The sequence below is a fragment of the Myotis daubentonii genome, chromosome 2 (assembly GCF_963259705.1).
Source record: "Myotis daubentonii chromosome 2, mMyoDau2.1, whole genome shotgun sequence".
Lineage (NCBI taxonomy): Eukaryota > Metazoa > Chordata > Mammalia > Chiroptera > Vespertilionidae > Myotis > Myotis daubentonii.
Genome location: NC_081841.1, coordinates 152625990 through 152642978, shown reverse-complemented (window position 1 = coordinate 152642978; position 16989 = coordinate 152625990). Strand labels below are relative to the sequence as shown.

The following is a 16989-nucleotide window of genomic DNA, read 5'->3' as shown; positions in this document are numbered from 1 at the left end:
TATAGTTCCTCTTTTATGAGCTCAGAGATTTCTGTTGAGGGTGAGGCAGCAGCTGCAGCTCCTCTCATCTCTCTGCAGGATGTCTCCTTAAATGCAGAAGAGGTCAGATAAGAGAGCCAGGTTCTGTTTTACAATGCAAGGTTCAAGACCTTTTGACTCAGGGGACCAAGTATACATAACCCTGAAAATAATCTTCACATAATGTATATGAGGCAATCACCTGGTGTATCTATTTGTTTTTCAAAAATCTAGGGCGTTTTAAGTTTTCTTTCTTCCATTTTACTGCTTAAATTTGTGTGATTCCCATTTAGACTTGTAGTCACTTTTGTGCCAACTTACATGCCTGCACATCTGATAATGTTTATTTAATGTTAAATTGTTTTTCATCTCTCTTCTATATTGTTACAGAGGGTCCTTTTCGTTGGCAGGATCATTTTATTTTGCAAACACTGGACAATCGCCTATCACAAATTTGGCAGACCATTTTCTGCGTTGGAATGAAGATTAGGAAATCCCCTTCAAATTGTAAGCTTAATTTTTATGATTCTATTGTTTTCATGGAGCTAAAATAAATAAAATATACTATGAAAATACATTAATGTAGTTACAAAAATGTGAGGATTATGCATAACATGGGTTTCATATTTTAAGTCAATGTAATTTTGACAATCGAAAACATCTACAACCAAACTCTCAAGTATTGCACGATCTTCATCCATATGACATTAGACTACTTCAGAAAAGTCTTGACAGGAGTTCATTGTTCTGAAAAAAACAATCCGAATACATATTAAACCTTTTTATCTTTAAAAGATGGCATTAAAATACTGTTTACTCTCCAAGACTTTTTGAAATACTCATGTCAAAACTCTTGCTTTGCTATTTTCGTTAATGTGTTACCATTCTATCATGACTCTTATCCTTACTTAATCAAGACCCTGTGCATTTTATTTTTTGGAGGTGTAAGTGAATTTCTTTTAGGCAGGAAGGTTTCCACCTGAAACAGAATCCAATAAAGAGTGCATAAGGAAATTCCCTGTTGTCTCAGATGCATGAGGCCTCAACCATATGTGACACAGGAAGCATTTCAACGTGTGACCCCAACCCAGAAATGTCAAATGCTTTCTCATTCAGTCTAATACTTCTGGATTCCTGCCAAAATGGAACACATTAAGAAATGGTGAAGTTGACCACTGAAAGGAAACCCCCAAAGAAGAGTAAGGGAGGGAATGTAGAAACGAAGAAGTTATGTAAAACACTCTTCAATTTGTAATTCACTACATTTTCGTATCTTCGCAGTAATACAAAACAGTCACTTGCAGAACTGGTTCATATTACTTAAATACCAAGTACATTTTCAGTCCTCTCGGTAAGTGTTCGGAAGTTACTTATGTTTATGAGGCTATCACCACTCTTCTACAGCAGTAACTGCACACCAGGAAGGCCCGGACAAACACAGATCAAGGACTGGAGCTCCCCCACCGCTGCAGTGTGAGAAGGAGAGAAACAGTTGATTGAATCCACATGAATGGGTTTCTTTGCTTGAGGAAATCCAAATGGAATAAGGAATGGAGATGTGTACAACGGTTTCTGGGGGGAGGGAGGAGGATACCCTGTATGCAGTTAGTTTTCTGCCCCTTCGGCCACAGCACATTCTTCTCCTGCACGGTCAGATATCCAGGATGTGAGGCTGTCCCTAAGCACCTGCGTGTGGAAGGTGCTGTCTTTGTAGGAGTGTCCGATGCCTCATGAAACGCGGTTTGAGCCAGTGTGCAGGCAAGAGTGGGGTTATTAAGGGTCTCATAGTAAAATGCAGGAAAGTTAAGAGCGCACCTAGGCATATTGGGTGTGTGAGCTGCATCTCTTTCTTGCTTACATCAAAGTAAGCTCCTTGGAAATTATCTCTTTCATCTTCCATGGTGCTTGCAGATGGACCTCAGTTCAGACTCCACTTTCTCCCAGTAGTCCTTCACCAGCTGCAGTAGTCCTTAATCAGCTCCCACCTCTTCTCAGAGATGTCAGTTTTCTGCTGGATGCTCCAGGTGACCCTTCAGGCGGACCTGCGTCCCTGTCCCTGCTCTTGTAGGCCACCCAGGGCAGGTTGCGCTTCTCGTGGGACAGCTCGCACCTGCTCCCTCACGGCCTTCGTGCCAGTGGCCAGGCCTGGGCCTGCTCAGCCAGGTGGCCAGCTTCCCCTTCGGGGTCAGCTCCGTCTTCTCCATGGGGAAGCACTGGCCAGGATGGAGGAGGCATGCGGCGGGCTTTCTCTTCTCCACGTGGAGGCGCGAGTCAAGTCCCTGTGTATTAACACACAGAACGGAAAACAATTCACATAGTACAAAGAAAACACGAGATTTTACTCCAGTTAAATAAAAATTCTTTAAATCCAAATTCCATACAAAATTTTGGCTTATGTTGACAGAGTAAAAGCCACACAAAATAAGACCTACTCCTTACTGCTAAAAATTGAAAAAGAGTTTTAGCTTGTTTGGCTTAGTGGATAGAGTGTCAGGCTGCAGACGGAAGGGTCCCTCGATTCTGGTCAAGGGCACATGCCCAGGTTGCAGGCTCCACCCACAGTGTGGAGTGTGAAGGAACCAGCTGATGGGTGATTCTCTCTCATCATTGGTGTTTCTCTCTCTCTCTCTCTCTCTCTCTCTCTCTCTCTCTCTCTCTCTCCCCCTTCCTCTCTGAATTAAATAAATAAATAAAATAAATAAAAATTGAAAAGGTAAAAAATAAAAATGTAACTGATTTAAATCTCTCTATGTCTCTTTACCTATCTACATCTACAGTTATCTATCTTCATCTATATTTATATCTATAACTATATTTATATATATAGTATATATGTCACTGTAATCCCAGCAATACATATGAAAATGCGTATCATTGCCTACTTTATTCAGTGGGTTTGGTAAACAAGGAAAGGCAAAGAGAAATCTCTTAGCTCTAAATCCTGATCACTCTCCCCTTTCATAGAATTCTGTGGAAATTAGGTGAAAGTAAAAAAATAATAATCAGACAGAAATCCTGAAATTTCTTTTACTTCTAATTTGGAGTAAAGCAGATGGTTAGGTTAAGCAGAAATGCTGGGGATACATGCACAAATCTAAAACATCCTAATAACAGAAGCTGTGCATAAAGCTTGTGTTTCTCCAAGAGGCATGGGATACCACTTTACTAAGCATTTTTCTGCATGTCTATTGGGAAGATAACTGGAGAGTGAAGACAAAATTATCATAATCACCCAGAGCTAATTATCTCCTTCAGTAAACAGGAATTTAGAAGAAAGCAAGTTAAATGAGAAAATAGATAAGGCAAAATACTCTAAGGAAGGATGAGGGCCAGGAAAATAAAGTACCCCAGGAACTCAGATGAAGTTCTCTCTCCAGATGGACCCTAACAATGCCATGGCCCCCAAACCATGTGGCGCCAGCTGTTTCCTTCAAGGACCTATAAATGGAATGGGAATTGCTGAGAATGAGTCAGTGAGAAGTGAGGAGTGAGAAAGGGTCAGGGAAGTAAAATACTATGAGGCAATTATCACTATTGAAATGAATCTTTAGGAGGCCCTCAAATATGAGGAAAAGATTCAGACCTAAGTCATATGTTCCACATGAACACAAGAGTAATTTTTCCCATGTGTTCAGGGAGGAGTGGAGAACCATATAAAGACAATTACCATTTAAGGAGAAAATCAATTGCTCACTAAATAGCCAGGGTAATATGGTAGAAGTTTGGAATCTATGTCTATGAAAGCCTAAGAGATGTTACAACCCGTTAACCTTTCCGGTTGCTATGACACATACTGACCACCAGAGGGCAGATGCTCAATGCAGGAGCTGCCCTCTGGTGATCAGTGCGCTCCCACAACAGGAGCGTCGCTCAGCCAGAATCCCAGCTCATGGCAGGCGAGCCCAGCTGTGGAGGCTGGAGCCTCTCTTGCCTCCGAGGGGTCCCAGATTGTGAGAGAACGCAGGCCAGGCTGAGGGACCCCACCTGAGCAAGAATCTGTGCACCAGACCTTTAGTACTTAATAATGCAACATTGGTCTTAGAATAAATTACAGGTGAATCAAAAATTGTTCATTTGTAACATGTATATTGTAATCATCAAGGAATTCATATTCTTTTTTTAATATATATTTTTATTGATTTTTTACAGAGAAGAAGGGAGAGGGATAGAGAGTTAGAAACATTGATGAGAGAGAAATATTGATCAGCCTCCTGCACACCTCCTACTGGGGATGTGCTCGCAACCAAGGTATATGCCCTTGACGAGAATCGAACCTGTGACCCTTCAGTCCACAGGCTGACATTCTATCCACTGAGCCAAACCAGTTAGGGAGGAATTCACATTCTGAAGGTATCTGTTGTAGGTGGAAAAGAGAGGTTGCAGAGGTGACAGACAATAAATGAGAAAACTTTAATAATGTTAATGGGAATAATGTTTTAATGAGATTAATAATTGTTTTTAGACACTAAAATCATGAAATTTTAAAGAAATATCATTTAAAGTATTATCTTTCATTGATTAATGTTGAATTTACAGAAAATTTTGAAGTTTATTAAACATATGATATGGCATAAGTATTTTCATCCTAAAAACAGCTAATTTTAAAAAATAATTTAGCTTGATTTTAACAAAATTAATTTTAAAAAGCTCTATTAGTTCGGATTCAAAGGAAGTACAAAATTATTGTGATTCATTGTTATTTTTAAGAAGAATTCACAGAAAAGGGTTACTAAAAAGCATTAAAATTTCTTATCAAACTAAATCCATGGCTCCCCACAAATGCTATTAATATTTTCCAGAAAGAGTGGACTGTACATATATTCAAAATACTCCTAACATCTCAAAGGCATATGAACATCTTGATAATTTTTGAGACAAACTTTTTCATTATACAAAATTCATTCAAAATGTCACACAATTTCTCTAAAGCCTCAATTAATTTTAAAATATTTAACATTTATTAAGATTATTTTATAAATTAATATAAATTATATACTCACACACATGAATAAGCACCCAAGTAAAAAGATTAAACAGATGTTTGGGTTGAAGTACACATCTGCTAGCAGTGAAGATATTTTATGTGTGCTAACTTGCATCTGCCTCTTATTTTTCTCTAGATAGTAAATACTATGAGTAAAAAATGGTATTTTAACAATTAAAATAATCATCAGATTGTGAATTTTTATTTTTGTAACCCCAAATGTTGTATTTATTTCATGTTTTTATTTTATAAAAAAATCTGACAAAAAATATATTGTGTATCCAAAGTGGGATTTGCCTGTATAGTCATATTTATAATGATTACTTGTAGCTGTATACTAGTTTTTAAAATAATTGTGTTAGGATAAATTATGTTATTGAGCAATAACAAAATCTTTATTGTTATTAGTAAGAAGATGCTAATTAGAATCACTTTCTGATTACGTACATGCATATTTTATATTTACATAGTTACATTTTTTTTCTTAACATCACAAAGAATAAAAAAAGTCATCATTTATTTTCAGTTGTGGCAACCTGAAAAAAAAAATCAAACTGAATGAGCAAGCTCTAAACAATAGTGCACAGATTTAAAAGGGGTGCAGTAACTTAAAGAATTAAGTGGGTGTTGCATATATATTTTTGTAGCTGACATTTATTATATTTGCATATTGTTCATTTCTGGAAATACTGAGATTATTTTGGAGCTTATAAAATAATTTATTAAAATAACAATGAAAAATTTAAATATCAGGAAATAGGCCAAAAATGTACAGGTTTTGTGGGAATATACTTTTTCACAAGGAAAATTGGGAAATATCTTTTTTATAAAATGACAATTTTCATGAATAACATCTTTATTTTATTGTTAAGCATATATATGACAATATTTGATAGGCAATCCCAGATTTTTCAACTTTTCACCATTCTTATCCCAACAGCTTCCTGTTTATTTAGCCATGAAATAAAGTGAAGAATATTATATTTGGAATATAAAAATATAATTTTAAATATTGTAATAGGTACTTATTCTTACATGCCATATTTTTTTGCATGAAATATATGCCCTTCAAAATTTTGTGTAAAACTTCCATATTTTTTTGGCATAGATATATAGGTAATATAGAAGATTTTAGTGCATATTACACTACTATAATTCAGGGTATTTACTAAAAAATTTGCTTTTCCTAGGAGCTGCTAAATTTCTCCTGATATATTTATTTATAAGGCAAATTTAAAAAGCACCAGATAGTTTAATTTTTAATGAAGTGCCTTTAGAAACCTAAAGATAATATTGTAAAAACCAATATTACATAGTTCAAAACATATTTAAAATTACAGCATAAATTACATTTGTTTAATGTATATTAGTACAATAAATATAATTTATTCAATATACATTTACTTTAAGATGAGGAATTGTATTGGAGATAATAGTGTGAAATACAAATATGTGATGACTGTACATTTCATCTCAATAATGTAATTTAAAAAAGAATATATTTGTAGAGTTTACTTCTACCTAATACTAGTTGAGGTTTCTTAAATATAATCAAAAGGATAGTCTCTGAAAGAACTCTTAATATTTAACATTTTACTTCTTCTATAAGAAAATTACTGCACTTTTTCTCCAGAAGAAATCTTATAAACTATGTACCTTGCAATTGAGTTTTTTCCCAATGCTAATATCATCTTTCTAACACAGCTTCTAATAAGACTATCCCTCTGTCACAAAACCTTATTCTTAATTGAAAGTTTACCCTATTTGACATCTGTCTCAATATATACCTTTTTAAATTTTATCTTTATTGTTGAAAGTTTTACATATATTCCCTCCTTCTTTTCCTGACCACCCACCCGCCCTCATTGACAACTTCCTCCCCACTCCTGCCCCCTCCCCAGGCCTTCACCACATTATTGTCTGTGTCCTGGGTTTTACATATACGGGGTCTACATATATGTTATCTCTTCCTGCCCCGCCCACCTTCCCTCTAGGAATCGTCAGTCTGTTTCCATTCTTCCATGTCTCTGGCCTTATTGTATTTGTCAATTTATTGTGTTCATTAGATTCAACATGTAAGTGAGATCACACAATATTTGTATTTTGCTGACTGGCTTATTTTGCTTAGCATAATACTCTTCAAGTCCTTTCATTTTGTTTCAATGGGTAAGAGATCCTTCATTTTTACAGGTGCATAGTATTCTGTTGTGTTAATGTACCACAACTTTTTTATACCACTTACCTACTGATGGGCACTTAGATTATTTCCATATCTTGACTGTAACACTTCTATGAACATAAGGGTGCATATATTCTTTCTGATTGGTGTTTCAAGCTTCTTAGGATATATCCCAAGAAGTGGGATAACTGGGTCAAATAGCAGTTCAATTTTTAATGTTTTAAGGAAACTCCATACTGTTTTCCATAGTGGCTGCACCAGTCTGCACCTCTACCAGCAGTGTACTAGGGTCTTCTTTTCTCCACATCCTTGCCAGAACTCGTTTGTTGATTTATTGATGGTAGCTAATGTGGCAGGTATGAGGTGGTGCCTCTGTATCATTTTAATTTGGATCTCTCTGATGATTAGGGAAACTGAGCAATTTTTCATATGTCTCTTAGCAATTTTCATGTCTTCTTTGGAGAAGTGTCTATTTAGATCCTCCATCCATTTTTTAACTGAATTGTATGTATTTTGTTGAGTTTTATGAGTACTTTATATATTTTAGAAATTAACTCCTTATCAGATATATCATTGGTAAGTATGTTCTCCCATAGTAGCTTTCCTTTTCATTTTGATGAAGCTTTCTTTTGCTGTGCAGAAGCTTTTTTTATTCTGATGAAGTCCCATTTATTATTTTTTTTATTTTGTTTCTCTTGCCTTAAGCATTGTATCAGTGAAAATTCTGCTACATGAAATGTCTGATATTTTGGTGCCTATGTTTTCTTCAAGGATTTTTATGGTTTCACAGCTTACATTTAAGTCTTTTATCCATTTTGAGTTTATTCTTGTGTATGGTGCAAGTTGGTCATCTAGTTTCATTTTTTTTAATATTTTTTTGCATGTACCTGTCCAGTTTTCTCAACACCATTTACAGAAAAGACTGTCTTTACTCCATTGTATGATCTTGTGTCCTTTGTCAAATGCTAATTGTGCATAATGGTGTGGTTGATTTCTGGGTTCTCTGTTCTGTTCCATTGATATATATCCCTGTTCTTGTGCCAGTACCATACTGTTTTGATTGCAGTCTCTTTGTAGTGTAGCTTGATATCCAGCATTGTGATCCCTTCTTCTTTGGCTATTAGGCTTCTTCTTTTGGATAAACACCCCCTAGACCAGCGGTTCTAAACATGTGGGTCGCGACCCCTTTGGAAGTCGAACGACCCTTTCACAGGGGTTGCCTAAAACCATCCTGCATATAAGATATCTACATTATGATTCATAACAGTAGCAACATTACAGTTATGAATTAGCAACAAAAATAATTTTGTGGTTGGGTCACAATATGAGGAACTGTATTTAAAAGGCCAGAAGGTTGAGAACCACTGCCCTAGACACATGGACCTGCCTCCTCCATCAGGCATGTCTCACGCTATACTCCTGGAACACCAGATCCCACTGTGACCTGACACCACAGACACATGGATGAACTTGCCACAACAACCCAGCGCACCAGAACTGGTGCCACCAGAAGGTTGAACTCACGACTGTGATGCAGCACAAACCATCACCACCAGATGCACATACCTGCCCCCACACACTGGTGCTGCAGACTACAGGACTGCAAAGTGGGAGACAGAGAAACAACCCCCAAATTAAAGAAATGGAGGAATCACCAGAAAAGAAAGTAAAGGAAATGGAGGCAAGCAATTTGTCAGATAAAGAATACAAGATAATGGTTATAAGTGTTCTTAAACAACTTAGGGATGTCAGGTGATCAATATAGGGCTGGTAGCAGGGTAGAAGGGCTCTTTGTCCAGGGTCTCAATGGCTCAGGATGGCTGGTCTGAGTCTGGGGGCATTGTATCATGGTGGCAGGGCCGAGGCCCCACGTCAAGGCAGTGGGGCCAGTCATCCAGGGGTGCCAAGATGGGTGCACTTGGAAGGGGTGGCAGGAACATGCATCCTGGCAGGCCAATGTCAAGGAGGCAGGGAGGACCAGGCCCTGCGCTGGTGAAGGGCATTGCAAGGTGGCATTACAAGGTTGCTCTCCAATGGAGCAAGCAATTCTTGAAAGGGCTGTTGGGCAATCATGACACGTTCTTCCTTGAAGAGACAGCTGAGTGACTCTTCTTTTTCTACACCACACAGACTATTGCAAAGCAAATAACAAAAATGTTGGCATTGGCTTTGAATGCTTCTACTATATTGTTGATTGTATATATTTGTGTGTGAAGGTGTATGTGATAAATATTTTTCTATGAAAGTACTCTTTATTAAGTCCATTTTAGATACAATCACCTCAGTAATTTGAGAGATAAATTTTAATAATTGATATTCAGGATTCTCTGTTGATTAAATATTAATATTTAATATATGATTTTTATTTAAATCTTTTACACTCTATGTTCCTTTTTTCAGAGTTTGTGTAAAACTGAAATGGATTCCTTACAATGTATTTAAAAGAACTCATCATTAAAACAATGTGGTTGGCATTTCCTTTAAAAATGTATTTTATATTTTTTATTCCAATTTTCAATGTTTACAGGAATATTTCAATTTTTTTAATTTTTACTTCAGGTTTAATCATTGATATTTTTGTAAGTATATTTTGATTCTATCTACAATTATTAATGTAATGATATAAGTTGTTCACAATAAGTCTCAGATTATCTTCTGTGTATGAATGGATAAGCACTTGCTAGACCAAAAATTTACTATTGCTTAGGATCACAAAGCTATAGTTTATGTTAACATATAAAACATAAATATGTTAGAAATGATTTTGTTCAGAAGAAATGAGAATAATTTCTGTAAATCTGAGAAATTGCAAAGCTACACTTTTATTATAGATCTTAAACTTTATATCTCATGGACCCTGAGACTTTCTACCAGGTGGTCATAAAATCAAAACTTTTTATGATACTAAGAATTACTTGCCTTTTTTATTGTGTTGATATTTCCCTGGATATGCAAAAGCAGTAGCAGATACTTTTTTCATGGCTAACAATAGAGGATACATATATATAGAGAGAGTCTATTATATATAGACAGCTTAAAATAAATATATCACTTAATGTTATTTTGAAGCAGAGACAAATATTATTTTTAAATCTTCAGATTGAATGCACATTTGTTGTTAATTTCCTTAATATAAAATTTTGAGTATTTTTTTATTTTAAAACTAGAGGACCAGCGCATGAAAATTCATGCACTGGAGGGGGGAGTCCCTCAGCCCGGCCTGTCCCCTCTCACAGTCCAGGAGCCCACAGGGGCAGGAGGCGACCCAGTGATCAGGAGAAGGCGACGCCCCATCACACCTCTGCTGCTGCCACTGTCAGCAGTGCAAGCCTCAACCGACCCTGGTTACCTGAGCCTTGGGCGGGCCTGCGTGCCTGGCAGACTGAGGGGACTAGGCCCCACCATCTTGTGGCTGTGGGTGCCACCATCTTTGAGGACAGGTCAATTAGTATATCCCCTCCTTATTGGCTGTGGGCACCACCATCTTTAAGGGCGGGGGATTCAATTAGCATATTCCCTCCTTATTGGCTGTGGGTGCCACCATCTTTGGGATGGCGTGAGGGTCAATTAGCATATTCCCTCTTTATTAGGATATTTTGTGAGGAAGTATATGTTTGCTTCATAACAAATTATGATAGTGTTTCCTAGGAAAAGTACATAAGACATAGTTTACGTTACAAGTTCAAACATGTTTTTTCTTCCAATGGTCAGACATTTGTATTTGAAAAATAAGTTGACAGAAAATCTATGATTATCCAGTCCTGTGTATTTGGCAGACATTTTGTTAAAATGAACAAGGTGAAACAGTCACTTTATAAAGAACAACCGCAGTTTTGCTTTCAGTAAGAAAATGAGAGCTTTCAAGCTTCTCACTACTTGAGTTTTCTGATATGATCAAAAATGATATTGATAAATTTGATTTTTGATAATGTACAATATATTGCAGTCCATAATGTGTAAATATTTAGGATATCTGCTAATTCAGCAAGCCATCTTCCTACCTCAAATTTGATAAAATTAAAAAATTAAATGTGCGCCCTAACCGGTTTGGCTCAGTGGATAGAACGTCAGCCTGTGGACTCAGGGGGCCTGGGTTCGATTCCGGTCAGGGGCATGTATCTTGGTTGCGGGCACATCCCCAGTGGGGGGTGTGCAGGAGGCAGCTGTTCGATGTTTCTCTCTCATTGATGTTTCTAACTATCCCTCTTCCTTCTTCTCGGTGAAAAATCAATAAAATATATTTAAAAAAATTAAATGTGCAATTGTAATTAAGATAGACTATATTTTTATTAGAAGTTAGAAAAATACATTACAGGTTTGTAGCTTTCTAGCAATATCATTTTTTCTTTGATAAAATGTAGAGATAGATTGTTAACATATTTCTCTAAAATATAATATCAACAATTTAACAGAAAATTAAAAGTGAAATTAATAATCAGTTCTTAAATGTAATTTACCTTGGTTTTATTTTGTTTCATGTTTTTATTTTTTAAAAAGATTAATTGATTAAGATCTGGGCTTCTCAGTGAGAAAAAAATACAGTTAATGTTTTAATTATTTAATCATCTGGATATATTACCATCTGCAAACTACTTCATCCATCAACAGCAGATTACATATTTTTCTCAAGCTCACATGAAACATTCACCAAGATAGATCACATTCTGGGCCATATAACATGCCTTAACAAGTTTAAAAGAACAGAAATCTACTCTCAGAACATTATGAAAATAAACTAGACAATCATAACCAAAAGATAACTGTAACACCCCCGTATCCTTGAGGATTAAATAAGAGTTTTAAATAATACATGTAAAAAAAGTATCAAGACAAATTACAAAATGTTTTGAACTAAGTGAAAACACTTCTTAACAAAATTTGTGGATTCAATTAAATGTATATATTAGAAAAGATGCATATATATTAGAAATGCATATATAGAAGCATCTATTGAATGCATATGTTAGAAAAGAATATGGAAAATCAAACATCTAGACTTTCACTTCATATACACATTAAAAGAAAAAAATATATGCAAAGTATTAAGAAGAAAATAAATAATATCACAGCAGAAATTAATAAACATGAAAATAAGAAATCAATAGAGAAAATTAACAAAACCAAAAGTTGGTTCTTTGAAACAATAAATAAAATCAATATATCTCTAGCCAAGCTAGCTAAGGAAAAAAAAGAGAGAGAGAAGGAAAAATTACTAAAATAAAAGATGAGAGGACATAACTCTCAATCTTCCGGCCATTAAAAGAATAATAAATATACTATGAATACATGGTATTATATGTCCACAGATTTGATTACCCAGGTTAAATGAGCCAGCTCTCTAGAAGGCAGTCTGCCCAGATGCTTGCAAGAAGAGAAGAAAGGAAGAAAGCACTAGGCCCAATGAGTAATTTAAGAAATAAATTTATCAGTTTTCTGCAATTATTTCAGAAGATTAAAGCAATGGGAATGTACCTGAGTCACTCTAAGAGGCCACATTATTTTATTCCAAAACTGGACAGATATACAACAAGAAAAGAAAACTACAGATCGATTTCTTTCATGAAGTTTGAGGTAAAAATCCTCAATAAAATACTAGCAAATTAAAGTAAATATTGTATAAAAATAATTATTTACCCACAATATTTTGAAATTATTCCAGGTATTCAAGGCTGGTTTAACATTTAAAAATCAATGTAATTCATCACATCAACAGGTAATTGAATAAAAATCACATGATCATATCAATAGATGCAGAAAAAATATTTGACAAAATCCAACACTATTGATGAAATTCTTCATAAACCAGGGAAACTTCTTCACCTAAGAAATATCTACAAAAATGTACAGTTAAAATCATACTTAATAGAGTGTAAATCAATGCTTTCTGAATAAGATCCGAAACAAAGCAAGAACATTACCTCTCACCATTATACTGGAAGTCCTAGCTAAACCAGCAAGACTAGAACATGAAATAAAATGTATATTGAATGAAAAAGAAGAAATAAAATGTTTTTGTTCATGAATGAAATAATTTTCTGTCTAGAAAATTCAAGAGAATTGATTTAAAAACTCCTGAAACTTATAAACATCTATAGCACATGTGAAGAATAGCAGGTTTATATACAAAAATAAATCATTTTCCTATATATTAGTAATAAACTAGTGGAATTTAAAATTGAAAATACAATAATATCATTTACATTAGCACTCCAAATATGAAACACTTTTTAAGAAATATATATATTTCTTTAAAAATTATATATAAGAGGAAAACTATAAAAATCTGATGAAAGAATAAAAAACTACATAAATGGAGAGATATGCTATGTTCATGAATAGGAAGACTCAACATTGTTAAGATAACAGATTTCCCAACTTGATCTATATATTTAAAACAATTCCATTCAAAACTATAGCAGATTATTTTGTGAATATTGACACACTTATATCTAAAGTTTCATGGAAAGATAAAAAACTCCAATTAGCCAACACAATATTACAGAAGAACAAAATTGGAGAACTGATTTTACCCTACTTTAGTACTTATGATAAAGCTACAATAATCAAGACAATATTGCATTGCTAATATTGTTCATGAATAAAATAATTTTCTGTCTAGAAATAGATACACATAAATGTAGTTAATGATTTTTTTAAATATATTTTTACTGCTTTCAGAGAGGAAGGGAGAGGGAGAGAGAGAGAGTTAGAAACATAAATGATAAGAGAGAATCATTCATCAGCTGCCTTCCGCATGCCCCCTTCTGGGGATCGAACCCCCAACCTGGGCATGTGCCCTTGACTGGAATTGAACCCGGGACCCTTCAGTCCGCAGGTTGATGCTCCATCCACTGAAGCAAACCAGGCAGGGCAGTTAATTGATTTTTTACAAAGGAGCAAAGGCAATACAACAGAAGAAATATAGTCATTCTAGCAAATGGTGCTGAAACAAGACATTCATATGCAAAAAAATATTTTTTTAAAATTAATCTAGACAAAGCCTTTATACCCTTCATAAAATTAACTCAAAATGTATCACAGAATCAGATGCAAACAGACAACATGTTATCTCTTAGGAGATAACATATGAGAAAATCTGTATTCTCTTAAGTTGGTGATGACTTTTTGGATATAACATTGAAAGCATGATTTACGAAAGAAACAATTGATAAACCATATGTAATTACAATTTAAAAATTTAGCTCCATGAAAGATACTGTTAAGAATGAAAAGGTAATCCTAGCTGGTTTGGCTGAATAGATAGATCGTCAGCCTGCGGACTGAAGGGTCCCAGGTTGGATTCCAGTCAGGGGCACATGCCTGATTGCGGGCTAGATTCCCAGTGGGGAACGTGCAGGAGGCAGCCAATCAATGATTCTCCCTCATCATTGATGTTTGTATTCCTCTCCCTCTCTCTCTTCCTCTCTGAAACCAATAAAAATATATTTTTTTAAAAAGCATGAAAAGATAAGTCACATTGGGAGAAAACATTTGCACAAATATATCTGTACTAGGGTTCCTTTTTCCTCCACATTCTCTCCAGCAGTTGTTTATTGATTAATGTCTGTAGCCGTCCTGACAGGTGTGAGGTGATATCTCATTGTAGTATGTAGTACATTGTAGTGTGTAGTATGTAGATGTATTTTAAGAAATACATCTGCAGTATGATGCGATAAATGATTTAAATAATATAAAGGGATTTTTCTTTTCAACCTACAAAAGATCTGATTATAAAACAAGTTGCTTGGAATCATGTTAAATTTTAATTATCATTGTTGCTACTAAAGTGGTTTCCAAAGACCTTTCTTCACTTGCTCAGCACTCATAAGAAACAGGTATCAGATCAAATGGCACAAAAGCTAAATTGATTTTCTTAAGTTTTTATCATCTTTGACAACACAGCCATAATATAGAATGATTGATTTTCATTACATTTAATGTAATGATATTAAAGTTAGGTAAACAGCCAGGATTAAAAAGGATAATTTGAAATTGTTTCCTATTTATTTCAAGTCTATCATTTTGCTCTGTGATTGTTCAATGTGAGACCGATGAAGAAGACATTGAAAAGATCTTTTTTCTAAAATGATAATGAAACATAACGATGTTTTATAAACTGTTGAGTTATAAAAGCTAGAAATTGATTTTTATAGGAAAAATTGAAACAAATGGTAGCATTTTAAAGTTTAATTTTAGGTACAATGAAAGAATCATATGTTCTTATTACCAGCATCTGTTAATTATGGTGATCAGGTGAAGTATTTTTTCAATAAATAAAAATATTTTGAATTGCTGCATTTTTAAGTAGGTGGAAGCCATTCACTAAACTAAACAGGCTGTCCTTTTTGTTTGGCTTTGAAGATCTTGGTGAAGGATTTCTAAAATTTGCAATTTATTACTCATGTTAAAAATAAATTTAAGAATGCTCATAAGTTTTGCATTTCTTAGCATTTTCTAACCTATTCTAATGTATGCTACAGAATGTTTAGGTTTAAAAAATTTATTATGAACACTCAGTGATCAAAATAATAGATTCCTTTCAGACATTAGTCCAGTGATGGCGAACCTATTGAGCTCAGCGTGTCAGCATTTTGAAAAACCCTAACTTAACTCTGGTGCCGTGTCACATATAGGAATTTCTTGATATTTGCAACCATAGTAAAACAAAGATTTATATTTTTGATATTTATTTTATATATTTACATGCCATTTAACAAAGAAAAATCAACCAAAAAAATGAGTTCATAGGTTTGCCATCACTGCATTAGTCAATTTAAATTAGCACTATGATACCCTGAGATTTTACACAGGTTATTCAAACTACTAAACATGAGTGACACTTGCTCTCTGACACTGTAACCAAGGAAATATGCCCACTTCTCTGGTGAGTCTAGGTTTACATGAAGCAGACCCAAAGAATTCTCTATTAGTTTTGAACTAATGAATTGATTTTGAGCTCTAGAGTTCCCTACAGCTGATGAAAAATTTCAGGACAATTGGAAATATGAAACACTTAAGATTTTGATGACTGGTCGTTTACTTGCTTACAGGGTGCACTCTGGCATTGATGCAGGTTTCTTCAAAAGGGTAGGAGGTGGTTCTGTGTAAATGAACAGGGATTGTAATGGTTTAAGAGGTCCTGTTTTATAGGTAGTTACTATCTACATATATAAAACCCTAATATGCAAATAGACCAAATGGCAGAACAACCGAACTGAACAACTGGTTACTATGACGTGCGCTGACCACCAGGGGGCGCGCATGGGACATGGCAGGCATTGGCAGCAGGAAGTAGAGTGCGGAATATGGCGGTTATCAGCTGTGGCGAGGTGGTGGAGCAAGTGAGTGGGGGCACCAGGCCAAGGTGGGGTGCTGGATGCTATCCTTGGGGTGAGCCTCTGGTGGTTACTGAAAATTCTTTGCTCCCGTGCACCATGGTCCCACCTGGCACTCGCACTGCCAGTGGGTACGAGTGGCAGCTACGAAGCCTGACCACCCTTCAGGGCTGCTCTACCTCCCCCTGCTCCTGAGGGGTGATTGAGGCCAGCAGCCGCTTCCTGCACCCACTGCCGGTGATTGCCTCATACCTGCTGCTGGTGTCAGAGCCGCCACTTGCAACCACTGCTGGTGCTGGCCCCACTTGCACACGCAGCTGGCACCGGAACCGCTGCTCACACCTGCTGCTGGTGCCCAACACCGGTCCCAATCTCTTGGCGCTGTCAGCAGGTATGAGCAGCAGTTTTTAGCCGCAATGGCCCATGAAGGCTTCTCCACTTCCCTCTACTTCTGAGGGGCAATCAGGGCAGCA

The 16989-nt window shown here is 35.7% G+C and overlaps 1 pseudogene; it reads right to left on the bottom strand.

The window, feature by feature from the left end:
• Positions 1 to 1623: 1623 nt before the first annotated feature.
• LOC132226726 (14-3-3 protein theta-like) overlaps positions 1624 to 16989 on the bottom strand; it is a 62788-nt pseudogene continuing 47422 nt past the window's right edge.